The following is a 17,172-nucleotide window of genomic DNA, read 5'->3' as shown; positions in this document are numbered from 1 at the left end:
AGCAGCTGTGAGACACATGCCAGCAGTGAGGCTTGGACTGTGGAGCATTCACAGTGGTTTGGCTGGAAGAACTCCAGTATCCTCTAAGGTTTAAACCATAGATCTAGTAACTTAGAGAGTCAGGAAATGAGCAGATGTTCAGAGTCATTTTCCAGTCAGAGAAGATGGAGCCCAGTTTGGAGATAGCATACTCTTCCAGCAGCCAAACTTCATGTCAAGGCAAAATAGTGAGAATGGCTGTACAATCAGTGTAAGGGTGCTCCTTAATCTGAATTGACCTTAAGCCATTTCAGCTCCTTTCCTCTGCTGAAGAAGTATTTGAATCTCAAAATTAGAAAACACATCTTGGGCCTTGGGTGCGAATAGAAGTTCATATGCAAAGTATAAGAGCACAGACAATGTTCCTAGGTAGAGGTTCAAGAGAATTTAATATCTTTTCCTACCAGTGACTCATGCATCCCTGAGAGGAGGAAAGGGACTGTCTACCCCAGTTTCTGTTAGCTTAAAGTTCCTCTGGAAGCAGAAGTCCAGCCATCTGAGGCCTGGTACTGTATTCAGCTGTTCCATACATGGTGAGGCAGCACTGTGTCCCACAGGGCTCCTCACACAGCTTCAGTGCAGCTTCAAATCCACATCCGGGCAGCAACAGGGGATTTGAGAGGATTTGGGTGGGGTGTTCCCTGAGGGCAGGATGCTGGTAGGCACTCCAGGGTCCAAGGCTGGCATCTGGGCTCTGGAGGGTGCAGAGTGTGGGGGGCCACTGGCAGCAAATCCTTGGTGCCTTGGGGGGTGTATGAGCCCTGCAGGGGCCATCCCTGGGGCTCTTGGGAGCTGAGGGAGAATCCCTCCCTGATCCTGCAAGGTGGGAGTGCCATGAGCATGGAGAGTTCCTACCAAACTCCACACACAACTGTCCCTCTCCTGTAAGCTTGACCCATGTGCTGGCAAGGGTTGTTCAATGTGGAAAGGAACACTAGGAAGGTTTTTACCTAATAAAAAGTGTTCAAGGACTGGGAAAGTGGTAATTCTTCACAATAGAATTTCTGTGGGAAACACATGTAAACAACCTAGAATAGATCCAGGAGTTAACAGCAGCTATAGGACTGGACAGGAATTCTTAAGACCTTTTAATGAGTGAGGAGAAACAAGACTTAGGACTGGAGCTGTTTAGTCAAAGCACTGACATAGTATCATCTAAATCCTCAACAGGAAGTAAACATTTTGAAATTAATTTTCTAATTCCCAAAACAATGCAGTCTTTCAGCTAGATTAGTCACAACTATAGAGCAGACAGGGAAATACCGCCTGTCATACTCCTCCTGTAAAGAAGCTAAATGCTTCCAGGCTTACCTGAACAGGAAAGACTTGATCCTGCAATAAATTAAATTGCTGAAGGTTTTTTTAGTATATTTTAGCATATTACAGCAGAGGCTGGTTGTCCTGATCAAACTGGAGTTTCAGACAAGTGTTGACTCCACTGCTCCCCAGAGATGTGTGGCCCAGGGAGGCAGGACTGTCTCATCCTATCCCATCCTAAATCTTCTATTTTTGGCTGTTGCAAACAGTGCCACTGTCCATTTTGCTGTCTAGAAAAGCCTCAGTTCTGATTTATCTGATATTAAGTAATAAGCAAGTATGATGCAGCTGGAAAAAAGTTTGATTAGCAAGAATCCAAAATTAGCTGAGCACATTAGTGCACTGAGAAATAGTTTTTCCAATGGTGAAAATTTAAATGCTGAAGACTTTGATGTAGAGACGTGCTACAAATATTATGTTGGATACACTTAAAAAAAAAAAAAGGCAATGCTGAGAGGAATTCCTCCTTGAAAATATTTTCAAAGCTTACTATCTCCCAGAAGAAAGTTCCTGGATGGGTTGGCACCACTTGGGGAATTAAGATCTCCATACATCACCTAATGGTTTAACCTGTGATAGTAAAATAAGGGAAAAGTTAAGTAAAAAGATGAACACATGACAGTGCAGGTAGGAAATCCTGGCTGAGGGTGCATGGCCAAGCACCCTGGAGAGCAAACCCAGCACAAAGGCTTGAGGCCACATGCATTGAGCCAAGGGTGCTCAGCTGTCCTGAGGACAAAAACATCGGCCCAGACAAAATCATTCCAGAGCCGCCCACACTTTCCCTTTTCCATCAGATTCACCTCATTTCACAGCAGTGCCTATGAGGCCACAACTCTTGTTCCTCCAGCAGCCATAGTTATTTACTGTCACATGCATGGCTTGAAAGAAATGAAGAAAGAAATGTATCCCCAAATGAAAACATGGGGATAATTTTGGTGATTGTTGAAGTGATTACTGGGGGAAGAAAGGGAGAGACATTCTTTTTTTTCTAAAGCTTTGGCTCCCTTTTGGTTCTTTCAGCCCCTGCCAAAGGTTTTGCACTTTTCAATTCTCCAACAGTTGAATTTTTGATCCAGTTATGGTGATAGTTTGGTCACTGCTGGCCAGCTACACAAGCAAAGTAATTGAGAAAATGAACCTTTGGATTCTTGGAGACTCCCACTTTAAAACAATGAAACAATTTTTTCTCTCTCATGAATGTCACAAAGTGGTGTTAATCTGTCACCTTTCAGGCTCTCACGCCCACAGGTGATGACCCTGTGTCTCCCTGTGTGAAAATGTCCTTAAAATTATATTTTAGTGCAAAGCACCTGAGCCCCAGTGGTGCAAAGAGCATGACCAAGAGCCCAAACTCAGACCCTGGGTCAAAGAGATGGATGAGTTTATCAGGGCTTGGGGCTGTGGAGAAAAACTAGCATGACACTTGCTTATAAAATTAAATTCTTATGACATTACAGTGCTGTGAAACTCAGAAACCCCCCAAACCACCAGACTCTTGGTACATTCCTGACTGGTGGCCACCACTCTTGGTTGAAAAAATATGGGAAATGTGGGGAGGTGATTTCAGGTTTGAGAAGGGAATAAATAAAAGACATATACATTTTAAAAAAGGAATTCCATTCTATACACCCACTAAGCACAGGAAGAATGGTAAGAATTTAAATACCATGGCAGCACTCTGCCACATGTTTTGTCTGCAGTGTCTGATTTTTAGCTTAATTCTTCCTGTGGAGATTTATAGCTGAAGCATGGGTCAGACATTAGGTAAAACATTAACAGGCCATTTTGATAGTCAGGAGTAGAAGACACTAAGCCCCATCCCAACAGTGTCACAACCAGGGTCCTTCTTTAGGTGTTTCCTTGTCACCTTAGCAGGGTGCCAGGTGGATGGAGGGCAAGGAAGCTGACAAGGAGGTGTTGGGGAAGGAATTGATGGCCCTTAATTAAGAGTGACACTTTTTCACCCACATTTGACTTTTTAGAGGTCTTACAAGGAAGCCAGGGCTGAAAATACCCTTTTTGCTAAAGCTGGGAGGGTATCCTGGGAGGTGCAGATGAGCCAGCAGGTGTTCCTGGGAGTGTTAATTTCCCAAATTGGCCCACGGTGGGGTCAGCATTACTAGCTTGGAGACAAGGAGCCCTCCCTGCACCTGCTCAGGAGACCTGGCTTTATAAACCACATGCTGCCATCCCTTGGTGGTGGAGTTGAGGGTAGAGCAGGGGTGGCATCTCAGGTGAGTGGTTAAAATATTTTATTTTTAAAATAAATTTTAATTTTAAAATTTATGTGGGTCATAAATGTTAAAGCCATTATTGTGGGTCTTTAGTTTAAAGCCATGATCCCTTGTCCCATTTCATAAGTCTTGCTAAAATGTTTGCCCTTTGAGTATGGAAAGCTGCAATAAAGCTCCCTAAGTGTCTGTACCAGGTCCCAGAGCATGAAAATCCCTAATGCTTTCCCCACCCTTACAGTATTTTCCCCACTTCTCTGTTTGTCTCTCATTTCATCAGGGACTGGCAGCGCATGGTTTGTGCCAGCTGTGATACAAGGTTTTGCTGTTAAATGAAGCTATGGCATAGTCTGGAGAAGTTTTGTGATGGGATCACCTAGTGATGGTTTTTTAGTGAGTGGTGCTCCATTGCTCTTTCTGCTGGGTTCCTTAAGGATCTGTATGACTCCAGGTTTTGCCTTTCTGGGTGTGTAAATGAGACAAATCCTGAGCAATTCAGAGCAAAACTCATCACATCTCAGCTGTCCAGACCATAAAAATGGTCACATGGGCAAGTCACTTTCTGTCTCCAGATTCTAGGGCCAAACCTTGGTACAGCCAGCAGCATCCCCTGCAGCTGTGACCTGTCCTGGTCCCTCCTGCTGGGGCTCACACCTCCCTCACCTGGGGCTGCTCAAGGAATTGCCAGCCCAGGGCTGGCTGTGCAGTGCTTGGCACTGCTGGAGCTGGAGAAGGATGCAATTAAGTCAATTACAGGCTGGTGATTTTGCATTCAATGGAATAATTACTCTTGAAAGCTGGCAGTATGGGTGAAACTTGCTCCCAGCCTTAATATCAGGTTTCACTTTCTTGCCAGAAAGTGTGATTGACGTCAACCTGTTATTGTGATAAAGGCTATAAACTCACAGGCTCATAAAGTAATTTAGTGTGGAAGGAGTCTTCAAAAGTCATCTGGGCTAGGCCAAAGGCTGCCTGTTGTGCAGGGTCATCAGGGGAAGCCCATGGCCAGTGCTAGCCAGGCAATCCAACCAGAGATTATAATATCCCATTCTTGCCTCAGAGAATTTATGAATCACTATAAACTGATTTTTGTCTTTCCAGTGTTGGGTGGGAGAAAAGTAAAACAACATAGGTGTGCTAAGCCATAATTATCTTTCAGTTCATCCCTTAAGAATGTCTATTTAAAAATTATATTTTACTTTACTTGGGACACATTTATTAATTTTCTCCAGTGAATATAAAAAATATAACTTGGCAACCACTTTCTACCAAGTTGGGCAGTTCTTGTGGTGGTGTGTTTGCCAGATAAAGATGGAGCTGGACACTAAAAACTTAAGGTTTTACTTGCTAGCAGTACTGCTTCACAATGATAGGTGGGATTGGCAGTGTGAGGGGTCTGAGGGGCTTTAAATTGGGGTGAAACTTCAATGGATGAGCTTTTCCACACTGCGCAGATGCCATCATGCTCCACATGTGCCAGGCAGAGCAGTCTACATTTTGGGGAGCCTGGGGAACCTGTGCTGTGGATGCATTAAATCTCCAATCTGGATTCTTGTGCAATTGGTTGTGTGTGCTGCAAATTCTCAGCTCTGTTTGCTTGTTCTGATGTCTCCAGATGTGAAAGGTTGCATTAACTTATTTTTTTTTGTGCATGATGAAAGAACGCACAGTCAAGAGGAGAAATGGTTCTGGAGTTGGTGGATAAGAGATGCTTATCCTTAAGTTACAGTATGGATGTAAATAAAGATGTAAGCTGTTTTCAGTGCTTTTTAATTTGGACGGAGAGGCTGCAACTGGCAGGGCTTTGTACCCTGAAACTAAGGAGAGTCTTACAAGCTGAGCCTGGATCATGGGCTATAAGCACAAGAAGCATTACATGGTGCCTTCATGTGTCTTCTTTGAGAAAAATCATCATTGTGCTCCTTCAAAAAGGAGCAAATTCTAGAGGGAACTTGATGGGAAAACTCCTAAATCACCCAAGTTGTGGCCATGGGATTCTGCAGAGTCCTGTTCTAATTCTCAGAAGAATGTGAGACACATGCTAGAAAGGGTTTTGACTTTAGGAAGATTTAAAATGTGGAAAATGGCATAATTTGACGATGATAATAAAATCAGTTCTATGTTTCAGGTTTTCTCCATTTAAAATCTTACTTGACACATTTTCTACTCAGAGTAGTCCCTGCCAACATTACTGAGCACCTGTAGATACCGTGGTCTGTTCAGTAGTAAATGCATCATGGAATTTAATTTCAAGTTTCCTTCAAACAGTCTACCTGTGACTGATAAAGCTTATGGGAAAGAGAAGATTTATTCTGTTTCATAGTAATTTTTTTGGAGTAATTGATATTTAGGGTGAAAATATTACTTAAAAATTGCAATTCAACAAATCATAAATTTAGGCTTTGCCATTCAAAATTACTCCTGCCTCATTTTCAAAATGGGATATTCTGACACTGACTTCTTTCCCCTTGGCAGAGTATTACTAAATTCATTGTTCACCTCAGTAAATTAAAGGCAGCAGAGCTGGGTAAAACACTAATTGCTTAAGGTACATGTTTATTTATCAAGTTATTTAGCCTGTACACTTTGTTCTCACTGCTTTGAGAACACAAACTGTTTTCTGAACAGGTACTTGACATGATGGCTTGGCCCCAAGACCCGTGGAATTATGTTTGATAGGTCTGGAAGCCTCCTGAGTATTGTTGCAGCATCCTTGGGACCAGCTCAGCTGAGATCTATAGGGTTAATAGGAACTTTCTTAGAATTAAATTTAAGACCAGTCTTTGCTAACTGTTATCTGTAACATTTTATATCTTTATGTATTTTTAGTGGAGTGCCTTTGAAAGACCTTAAAAAGACACAGTGTTTGTCTGGGGAAATTTAATGTTTTTGAGTTTTCTCAGTGTATAAAAGGCAGTCACGCTTGGTATGTCCTAGTTTTTGCAAAAGTTGCTGGAAAATGGCAAGATTTTTTTTACACTTTTGTTATGTTCAGATGGGCTTTTGGGGGGTTGATGATTTATTTTCCACATAATCTTTATGAAGAGGGAAGTTCTGTAGTGCAAACACAGTTTTGGTCTGATAGAAACCTGTGGCAGTAACTGAACTGGGGAAACATGGCTAAACCCTCTTTAGCACAGAGAGGAGATGGGATGGGTGTGCCTGCTCAGTGTTTGAGGTGTGCACACCCTGCAGCATCCGTTCAGTGGTGGTCAGTGAAACAGCCCTGCGTGCTGGCCAGGCAGTGCATCCCACCACACTCACCAACAGCTGCCCTGTGAATTTTCCTGTAGCACTTGATACCCAGCAATATTTTCTCTTTTCATACTTTGTCTGAGTATTTAGATATTCCCAAGCAGATCCAAAGAATTAATGGGTTGATAAAATATTTTCCACAACAAACTATGACTGAGCTGTAGGGTTGGTTTTGCTGGACAGCTGCAAAAAGGGATGAGGTGTATGTTGTACTGCAGCTGAAACTCTTGGATGTTTGTATCCAAGCCTTTTTGAGGGTCACTGGAACAGCACTTAGAGATGCTACTGAAGAGAAAGTCCTGCTGGAGCAAATAGTGGGGGAAGTTATTCAGGAGTACTCATGCTTGTAGCGATTCTGTCCTTAGATCTATTGATCTTCTTTGTGTGTGCTCCTTTTCCACCTAATTTGGCACAGCTCTGTTGCCAGTTGGTTGCTGAGATTATGATGTAGGGGTTGATAAGCACTTGCCAGCATTCAGAAACTTTCCATTCCCACACTTTGCAAGCCCTGGCCATTTTTCAAGCCTGTCATTTGAAGCTGTTTGAATCATGGTAGAACAATGACAAGTGAGGGAGAATCTGTTACTACTGATATTTATCTGGGAGCCTCCTTTGGTGCAATTACCAGCTGGGGAGATAAAAAGTGTAGTGCAAAGAGTGTGTTTGGATGATGGTCAAAAAACAGAGGTTAGTGCACTCTATGAGGAGCTGGAGAGTGCTGGACCAGCACCAAGCAGTCACAGATTATCACACTGAACAGGCTGGGACCTCCACATGGGAAAATGGAGCCAGGGACAAGGAGCAGAGAGCCCTGGCTTCACCTGTTCCCACTGTCACTGGAAATTTAGGGTTCAGAGGTGGAACTCACTGCCCCGTTCAGACAATATTTGATATTGATACACAGGTAAGGTAGGAGCCATGGGCAGTCATCAGCAAATGCTGTGACATTTCCTGTCTGTGCCACTCATGTCTTCAGAGACTTTGTGTTCCTGTGAGCTAGCAAGGGGTAAAATCCTCATGTAGACATAGTGAGCCTGTTATTCAATGCTTTGCTGATCAAAGAAAACCTTTCCTCCTCCCTGGCCTTGTCCATTTTCTGTGTTCAGGTGTTGTGTGTCCAGATAGTCCCAGGAGCTGATGTGTGTGTGTTAATGACCACTCACTACACACTTGTAGGTAAGATCAAAAAACACTTGCCATGTTATTCCTCTTCCACAGTATTTTGTTTCCATGCTCCCCCCCTCCCTCCCCTTTATTCTTCTTTCAGGTTTTCTGTGTGTAATTTTCCCTACTCTTGCTGCTGACCCTGCCCTGCTTGTCCTGGGATGAGCTGTCTGTGCTTGGGATGGGCTCTCACACCAGGACTGCCCCACAAAGGTTCCTGCCCTGCATTCCATCTGTGCCTGGGCTGTGGTGTGAGTCCTGTGCCAGGCTCTGTGCAGGGACTACTCCAGGTTAGAAATAAATGACTGGCTGTGACTTGGAAGGATTTCCTAATCTGATTCATCTCATAGCTACAACAATGGGCATATTGGTCCAAGACGGTGTGTTTCAGGCAGCTGGGGAAAGAAAATGCACGTTCAAGTTTGACAGTAGCAGCCTCAGATGAAGAGTGTGTGTCTTGTCTTCTTTCAGACAATACAGAGAGGTCAGCAGTGAAGTTGTACCGCACCCTGGGGGGCTGGTTTTGGTTTTCAGTGGGGTGTGAACGAGGGGCCACATCTCCAACCTCTGTGAGTAACCCCTGTGATGGTTTAACTTCCATCTTCCCGCCACAAAGCTGTGGTTGCCCTCTCAGTCCCTTCACAGGATGTCTCTGGCACAGGTGGTGGCAAACCTGGGTTGTGAGAGGGGTGAACACTTGAAGAGAAATGTTTTAAGCAGGGTCAGGTGCCTGATCTGATCCCTAACACCCCCATCCCTGGTGCTGAGGCCCATCAGCAGAAGAGCTGGGGTGCATGGCTTGGCTGTGCCCTGTGAAGGCCAAGGCTAACCCAAACTCTTTGCTGCTCCTTGGGGAAGGTGAGCATGAACTCATCAAGTGGTTTATGTATCTGATGGAACTTCTCAGTCAGGGATGAGGCAATTAGTTATTAAAAACCCACAGGCCCATAGAGAGAGCAAAGTTCACTGAGGGAGCAGGCAGCACTGTGGATCCGGAGTTGTGTGCAGCTTCCTGCAGCAAGTGCAGTGCAGCCCCAGCTCCTTACACTTGAACTTACTTTAAAAAGCAATGTCAGTACCATTATTACTTGATATGGGCTACTATTTAATCAGCTCCCAGTGGAGCCCTCACATCCTTCCACCAAGTACAGCTCCTTAAAAGACAAACAAATTCATAATCTCCTTCTATTTTCCCTTGAGACAAAGCTGTAAAACAGCCAAAGCCCTCAGTGTCTCACAGTGATTTTGTTAGTGCTCTCAAAACCTCACACTGTGTAAAGCTTTGGGATTGCTCAAACCAGGAAACCTGACACAGAGCTCCCTTTTTTATCTGCAAAAAAAGATATTGTGTCATGATTTTTAGGAATAAAGCTGCAAAACAGCTTGATATGGGTTTTTCTTTCAACCAAAACAATGTGTTGAAGCATTCCAGATGTGTCAATTTACTGAAGTTCGTGGGGTGTGTAGAAGTCTCAAGATCCTCTACCTGCAATGACACATAAATGCCAGACCCACTAATTTTGCTTAAATGCTTATGTGCAACTTTTTCCATAAGGTTTGACTGCTTTTTTGAGATGAGTTATGGATGCATCAATTCCTAGCAAGACAGCATGACCACAGTGGAGACTTAGTGCATGTTCTGGTTGATCATCACAGGTAGCCCTGCTGTGGCAAAACTGCTTTCAGATGGGATTTAGCACTGCACAAAACAAACTGGGAGATGTGGTGGCTTGGCAAAAGTGGGGTAGTTGATGCACAGACCAAATCCTTACTCTGCAGTATTTTTTTTTAGGTATTAACTGGGAAAAACCCCAAACGCAGAGGTCTTGTCATTCTGCAGGGCAGCATGGAATAAATGAACTAGTTTGTTTTAGGCTGCTCACAGACCTTTTGAAACCCAAATTCCTATTGCAGAGGCAGAAATTCCTCCTTGCAAATTCTGAATATGGGCAGTGGTAGAGAAATTGTAGATTTTCAGTTGTGAAGAAAGCTGCTAGTAACACCAGATCTGGAAAATTGTCTTTCAGAAGAGAAAAATTTACTTTTTTTTTTAGTATGAGTACTGCCTGCTGAATACAATTAGCATTTTCCTGTAGGGCTAATGAATGAGAATTTATTAGGGACCATTTTATTTCTAGAAGAATGTACTGTATAATCAAAATTTCTGATAAAGGAAAGAGTGGTTTGAGTTATCCTATGATGACAAACCCAAAGTCAAGAACAAGACCAGTCAATTCTGTGATTTCTGGCTATGGAAGAGATCCAGGCACATGCTATGATTTGGGATGTTCTTCACATCACAGTCTAAAGGTGTTTCTAAATGCTGTGGCCACTGTTATTGTTATCACCTATTGTGAATCATGATGCATCACTTGATTTTTCACTCATTCCACTTGATCTAAAGCAACTGATTCCCTGAGGGGATGCAAAGGTTTGTAGGTGAAGGGTAGGGTACAGGTGATCAGGGCAAAATCTGTGGTAAAGACATCATCTTTTGGTACTATATTTGGAAAAGCTGACAGGTTTTGAGCCATGAAAAAACATTTTCAGCAGTACTGCCTTCTCCTTACCGACAGTGCCTTGCCTTTGCCCTTACACCATCACAACCACTTCTGTTTTCTCAAAACTTTCTTGGTTGTCTTCAAGCATCACCCAAAACACTTCTTGTTTTTCCTGCAACTGAAAATACAAACAGTATCACCTTTGTTTTGTGTACAGCAATAATCCTGGTAAGATTTCTCAGGAACCTCAGCAGAACAAGTCAGAAGTAATTTCATTGACGCAGTTCTGCGGCGTGCCAAAATACATCAAGTTGTCATTTATGGCATACTTGTTTTCTTTCTTTGTCTTGATCTAAAGACATAAATAATTGTAATGGATTATTTGTGGTGTTTGAAGAAAAAAATGTTCTAATCGTATGGTTTAGGTTTCTTTCACTTCTGGCTACAAGGTCTGGAAATAATTAAACCTACTAGACTCAAAGAAATGCATATGGAAAGAAAATATCTGGAGGCAGAACTTTTAAATCTATTAAAGGGAGTGAGGAGTGAGTAAATAACATATCAAGATGAACCAGCCAGGGGATCACTGGCTTTGGGCCCTGGTTTTTAGGTCATATTTATAGGAAGAGATAGACCTGAGATCTGCATAATAAATGGCCCCAAAGCTGGGGCATCAAAAATCTGATTTGAAACCATCTCTAATGAAGGTACAGATCAAGTCAAGAGATGGTTTTAAAGTATTATAGGGTTAGTAACAAAGAGGATAAGTGTGACATTAGTCTCTTTGAAACACCTTGAATTAGGAATGTGGATAATGATGGTTGGAAATGCAATTGCATCTGGATCAGCCTGCTGATGTGGGGGAACAGAGCAATGGTGTTATACACACTGTAAACAGCTCCTGAATGGCTTCCAGATCATATTGGAAGATAATTGTTTGTACAGCTGGATCTTCTCTATCTGCCTTCAAACCACTCTGCAACCATGTGGAGAAGATTTTATTATATTTTAAATCTGGGTATCTTCAGAATATTCCAATACCTCCTGAGCTTGGAGAAAAACTCTAATTATTGCATAGCTCCAAAACCTCTGGACTGGAAACATTTGTACATCTCTGTGGAAGGAATATAATTCCTAAAATGAACCAAGTCCTTAAGAAATGAGAGTGTTTCCACTCTTAAGGCCCTCTAAGAAAGCTCAAGACAAGGTGTTCTTCATTATTTTAATTTTTTTAATTCCTTGGTGCACACATAGCAATCTGGCTGCATAATTGCAGAGCTATTGAAATGAATCTGAGAATCAGGATGTTACTTTGGTGGTGGATGAAACAATAGTACAACTGTCATAAGGATGCTAGGGGTTTTTGAATAAATTACAGAGTAAAAAAGGTGCTTACATGCTTTGAACAGTGACTGTTTTGGTGAGATTTTTAGTAACAGTCATTTTTAATATATTTTACCATACACAGATTCCTTCCATTAAAAACCTTGGCCTGATAAAAATATGGCCTTAATATAAATTGATCTTTTTATTTCACAACACCAAGCTCTTATGAAGAGGAGAACATAGTGGTGACATGCAGAATGAAGAGTTCTTTTCTTGGCAGTGGTGGACATCAAATCAAGATTTATAACAAAACATATTTTACTGAAATGAATTGGAGGCAGGAGCTGGTCAGGATGAGTAACATGCTTATAAAAACTCTCAAACTTCTGTCTGATTGGATCCACCCAGAGAAAGTTCCTTCAACTCCATCAACACACACAAGAACTTCCTAACTGCAGAAGTACCACTCATGCCAGCCATAAGAAAGGCAAAAGGATGGGAATGGGAGTGGCTGTTGGTGAAAACAAGGGTATCAGGAATTTTGTCTAGCATTGGAGAAGTTGTCTTTTGGTGGGAAAGAAGGATATGCAGAAGATGCTGTGCCAAAGTGCAATTTGTAGTTGCTCTGATGGGGAGCCCTGGCAAGCCCCCTTTCCTTCCCGAGACCCAAATCTCCTCTAGCAGAACCGGTCCCTTTCCTTTGTGCTACTGCAGAGAAGGCAGTGACAGCAAGGCTGAGCAGGAGGAAGGATGGAGTAAGAGCTGGAGGCTGATTGCTGCTTTGGGACCTTCTTGCAGGCTTTGGTTATTGCATTTCTTCTTTCTTATTCATTGTTTTATTTCTTTTTGTTTTGTTTTTGTTTTTTTTTTCATATTTCCCCCCAACTTAAGTCAAACTGTCTTAGATTACAAACACCAAGGGCTAGTTTGAGTTACACTCCCATTACATTTTCAACTCCTGAGCATTACTGCCTAGCAGCAATCTGTTCCAGGACAAGTCTAGGCTAAGCCTTGATATAGTTTGGCCCCTTATGGAAAGGGGTTTTTGTGACTGCACTGCTAGGGAGAGGGGCAGCTGCATGCAGGGAAGCAGCCAGGCTGTGGGAAGTGAGCAGCACAGGTGTGGGATGGATGGATGGAAGATGTGGAGGTGCTCCCATGCAAGACAGGGAGGAAACTGTCTGGGATGGGCTGTGAGCACAGAGTGCTGCCTGAGGGAACAATACAGGATATCCCCTAAGCCAAACCTAAAAAATATTTTATCCCTCCCTGCAGGCCTCAGGGAACTGCTTGGTGCAACTTTCTTGGATGCAGCACTGAGCCCTGCTTTGCTCACAGTCCCACTGGGCTGTGGCTTGTGCTCCTGTGCCTTTGATGACTGACTGATGTCTGTCAATCACTGTGCCTGTGCTTTCACTTCTCACCTGGGCTCCCACCTGCACCTGCTCTATATGGAGGGGCCTCTCTGCTTTGCAGCAGCCCACAGAGGCTTTGTGCTTTGGGCAGAGGTACAAAAGAAGCCAACCAAGCCATTGCAGGGCAGTGCTGCAGTGCTGCCCTTCTTCTCTTCCCTCTTTTTGAGAGCCCAGTGCCTGCTGTTCAGTTTCCATCAGCAAGTTCACAGGACAGACCCTTTGCACCTGACAGTGGTCTGATGTCCTTGATGCTCATGTGGTTGGCTGGTGGGATGCTCAGGGAGCAGTGTCCTCCTCCTTGCTGCTGCAGAAATGTTGCATTTCTGAAATGAAGTGTGCTGTTTGCATGTCAAATGGCACAGGGCATTTTCACAGCTCTCCTGGCAGCCACAGGCTTGGCGTATTGCAGGCTGAAGAGCTGCCAAGGGCAAGCATTCAGAGGAAAAAAAAAAAAAAAAAGAAAAAAAAATCCCTTGCAGGCAACTGCCAGAGTTTGGTGCCAGGTTAATCAGAACTCCCCATTGTCTCTCTGAGACAAATGTTCTGATTAAATCTATTGTTGGGCTTGATGGGACAAAGTGTTACTGAGTTACATCACAGCTATAATGTGGAAACTGGAACACAGCACAGTTTATGGTGGAATGTTCCCTGGTATTGTTCAGAAATATCACCACAGAAGAAGTTTGTGGGAATGATTATTTGAAAGCTGCTGGTCTAACAGTGGCTTGAGCCCAGCTCCAGGGTGTCTAACTAGGCTCTGCTCCATAGCTTAAGTAAACTACTTAACCTCCCTGTTTCTGCCTTGCCCTTTATGAGCAGTGGTGTTAAAGTGTTTGTCTGCCTTCCTGCAAGGATCTACTCGTGTTTCCAGCTGGCTCTGGTTTGTGCACCCGTGCTGGTGTTGCAGACTGGAGGTTTTCTCTCCTCTCTGTCCAGCCTGGTCATTGTGTTCTCATTGCTGCAGCATCTCAGAGGTGACTGGGGTGATTCTGAGTCCTGCCTGCTGGGGCTAACATGGCAGAGAGATCCTGGCACCCACTGCTTCCACAGTTTGCTCCTGCAGGTCTGCAGTCCAGCTCCATGGGAAGAGCACTGGGACTCTCTGGTCTTTAAACAGTGCTGGCTAAAGGACTATGTGGTTCTTAAACGTGGAAAAGAAGCAAGTGTTGGTTGTGCAAGAGGCAACACTGATGAGACCTCAAAAAAGCTATTGCAGGACATGAAAGAGGTGGAATCAGACTGTCTTGTCTAGCCACCTTATGTCACTTAATAAAAGACAGATATCCATGAGAAGTGTAGTGCATGAGATTGCATCCAGATTTGGTGGCATCCATCCATCCATCCATCCATCCATCCATCCATCCATCCATCCATCCATCCATCCTCACACAGCCTGAGTGCTGCTGGTTCCCGGCTGTCCTTAGCCAACAGGGCTCACTGAGGTGTCACAGCACACTAGATAACTTGAGCAACCTTAGGGTCACCAGTGTTAAACTGAACACTGAAATTTGGAGAGAAGGTCATCTGTCTCTTTCTCACTGACTCTCATGTAGCAAACAACAAGGTTTGCATGAGCACCTTCTGACGTTTGATAATGTCATCTCTGCAAAGTGTCATTGTGTTGGAGAACAGGAGACAGACTGGACTAAAGGCACAGGAAACTGAGTAAAACAAGTAACAGAGCATCCAGGGGTCTTGAAGTCTGGGTGGGATCTAGCTGGTCAGGTTTTCCATGATAACGGATCAGAATATCTCATCTTATGTCTGTAATTTTTTGAAGATGCTCTAGCCTCCTAAACTCTGAGGAAAATGTTTTCACTATGCCAAAAATTCTCAGGCTTTGATGGCTCTCCCTGAGGTGGCTGAGTCACCTGTTCAGATGCCTTTCTCCCTCTTGTGCAGTTTGGGGTGGAGGAGAAACAACACCTTCCTTTCCTTTGTCTTGTCTTTGCCTTTATCTTTTTTCTCTGTTTTTTGTTTTGTTTTACCTGGGTTTGGAGACAGGGGTGATTTACAAGCTAAAACAATGCAGCCTGTGGCATCAGGGAGCTTTCATATTGCAATCACCTGGGTTGTGTTGTCATAGCTTTGTTGGTATTTTAGCCATAAACACACCACTCTCACTTAAGGCACAAAGACCATGCTGTAAGTTCATTTTGCTTGGCAGTATGTGCTTAAAAATGAAAAGGTTTCTTTTTGTCACATGTGTTTAATGTATGGGCTAATTAGAAAGGAATGTTAATGTATGGCATCAACCACCAGCTGCAACATAACAGCTGAGCTAAATTTGGTAATAGTGAAGGGGCATAACCCAAGTACCCAGACCAGCAGACAATGGTTAGTGTAACCAAAAAGGGTTTGTGATATCAAAACAAGTGGGAACAGTTCAGCTGGCAGCTTGTAGATTGACATTAGGATCAGAGGTGTAGACAGAAATGCAAAAATAGAATTAAGTGACGGAACAGTTTTGGAAAGATACAGCTGCATGGATTAGTTGCCTCATCAATTGATGAAGTTAGTTTGAGTACCAGCTGGTGAAGCTCTACCAATGATTTTCATGAGCCATGACAACTTATAGTTTATGAGCTACAATGGTGGAAAGTGCTGAAAATATGTTCAGTGCTGTGAGGAATGGATTCAAGATGATGTGAGCGAGGGGTATGTGATGTGTTCTCATCCCTGGAGGGGAAGGATAAAACAGTCTAAAACTGTTTTGGGAATAGCATCTCAACATAGTTGCAAGGACACCACAAGAAATAAAATATTAATTGGAGATCTTCCTAAGATGGGAAATCATTGACCCAGAAATCCTTCTTCTTTCAAAGAGCAATGACATTAGAGAAGTTCATAAAGATACTAGGTATGGTAAAAGGGAATTCTACTAGCAGTGAACCTGATTGTGGGTCCTAAGCACTGAATATTATAGCAATGTATAATGAGGCAAAACAATGATCTGGGCTGTTCATGTCAGAGTATCTGGTGATGAGATTTGTTTCATCGATGAAAATCCAAGAGAGAAAGAAGCTCAACATACAGAAGGAGTGAAGCCTTCCTGAGGAGAAAATAAGGGGGGGAAAATTTAATGTGTGCAAAGGAAATAAGGTGCCTCCTAGCATTAAGGAAGAAATTAGTGGCAGATGAGAGGAATGAAGCACTAGACTCAAGCCTTCAGAGAAAAAATTATGCCAATTTTTTGACTTGGGAATGCAGACATTGCATGTGGTGGATGACAGTATCTGCTGGGATGTGGCGGTGTAATGCTGTTACCAAACACACTGAATTAACTGGGTATTTTTCTCAAGATCCAGATTTATTTAATGTCTGTAACTCCTATATTTTTATGAGATGTATTATACTCTGCCTTTTCTAGAAGACATTTATTAGACAGAGACTGTCAGTGGTCAGAACAAATGTTTCCTTGAAGATGAATTTATGATATTTTGGATGTAGTCAGATGATAACTTTAGCTAAGCTGAACAGGACTCAGGAGTCACTCCAGGCAGATGTTATTGAAAGAAACCCTCAGTATTCAGTGATGCAGCTCCACACAGATCTGCCTTCCAGAAAAATACCATCTCCCTTGCCTGAGAAACTGAAATACTTAAAATAGACAGCGACTTAGGAACTGCATGGGACCAAAAGTAGTTTTATTGTCGCTGCCAGACCCAGTGCCTGATCCTGCTGTGTCTCAAGGCCTGGCAGAAGTAAGATCTTGACATACACAGTCTGTTTTTTCATGTCAAGAAAATTTGGATGCATCGGTCTGGAGGAAGCTGTGGTATTACCCAATAAAGAAAAATGGACCTGGTCTCAGTAGATCAGGAAGTGCTTGGTCCTGCACTGTCTGGTGCCAAAACCATTCCAGGTAAAATGGCAATCTGTGCTTAGGAGTCATCTTTAGCCCTCCAAAAAATCAAGTAT

Source organism: Ammospiza caudacuta, chromosome 8 (genome assembly GCF_027887145.1).
Source record: "Ammospiza caudacuta isolate bAmmCau1 chromosome 8, bAmmCau1.pri, whole genome shotgun sequence".
In the NCBI taxonomy this organism is placed as follows: domain Eukaryota; kingdom Metazoa; phylum Chordata; class Aves; order Passeriformes; family Passerellidae; genus Ammospiza; species Ammospiza caudacuta.
This window is presented reverse-complemented; position numbering follows the sequence as displayed.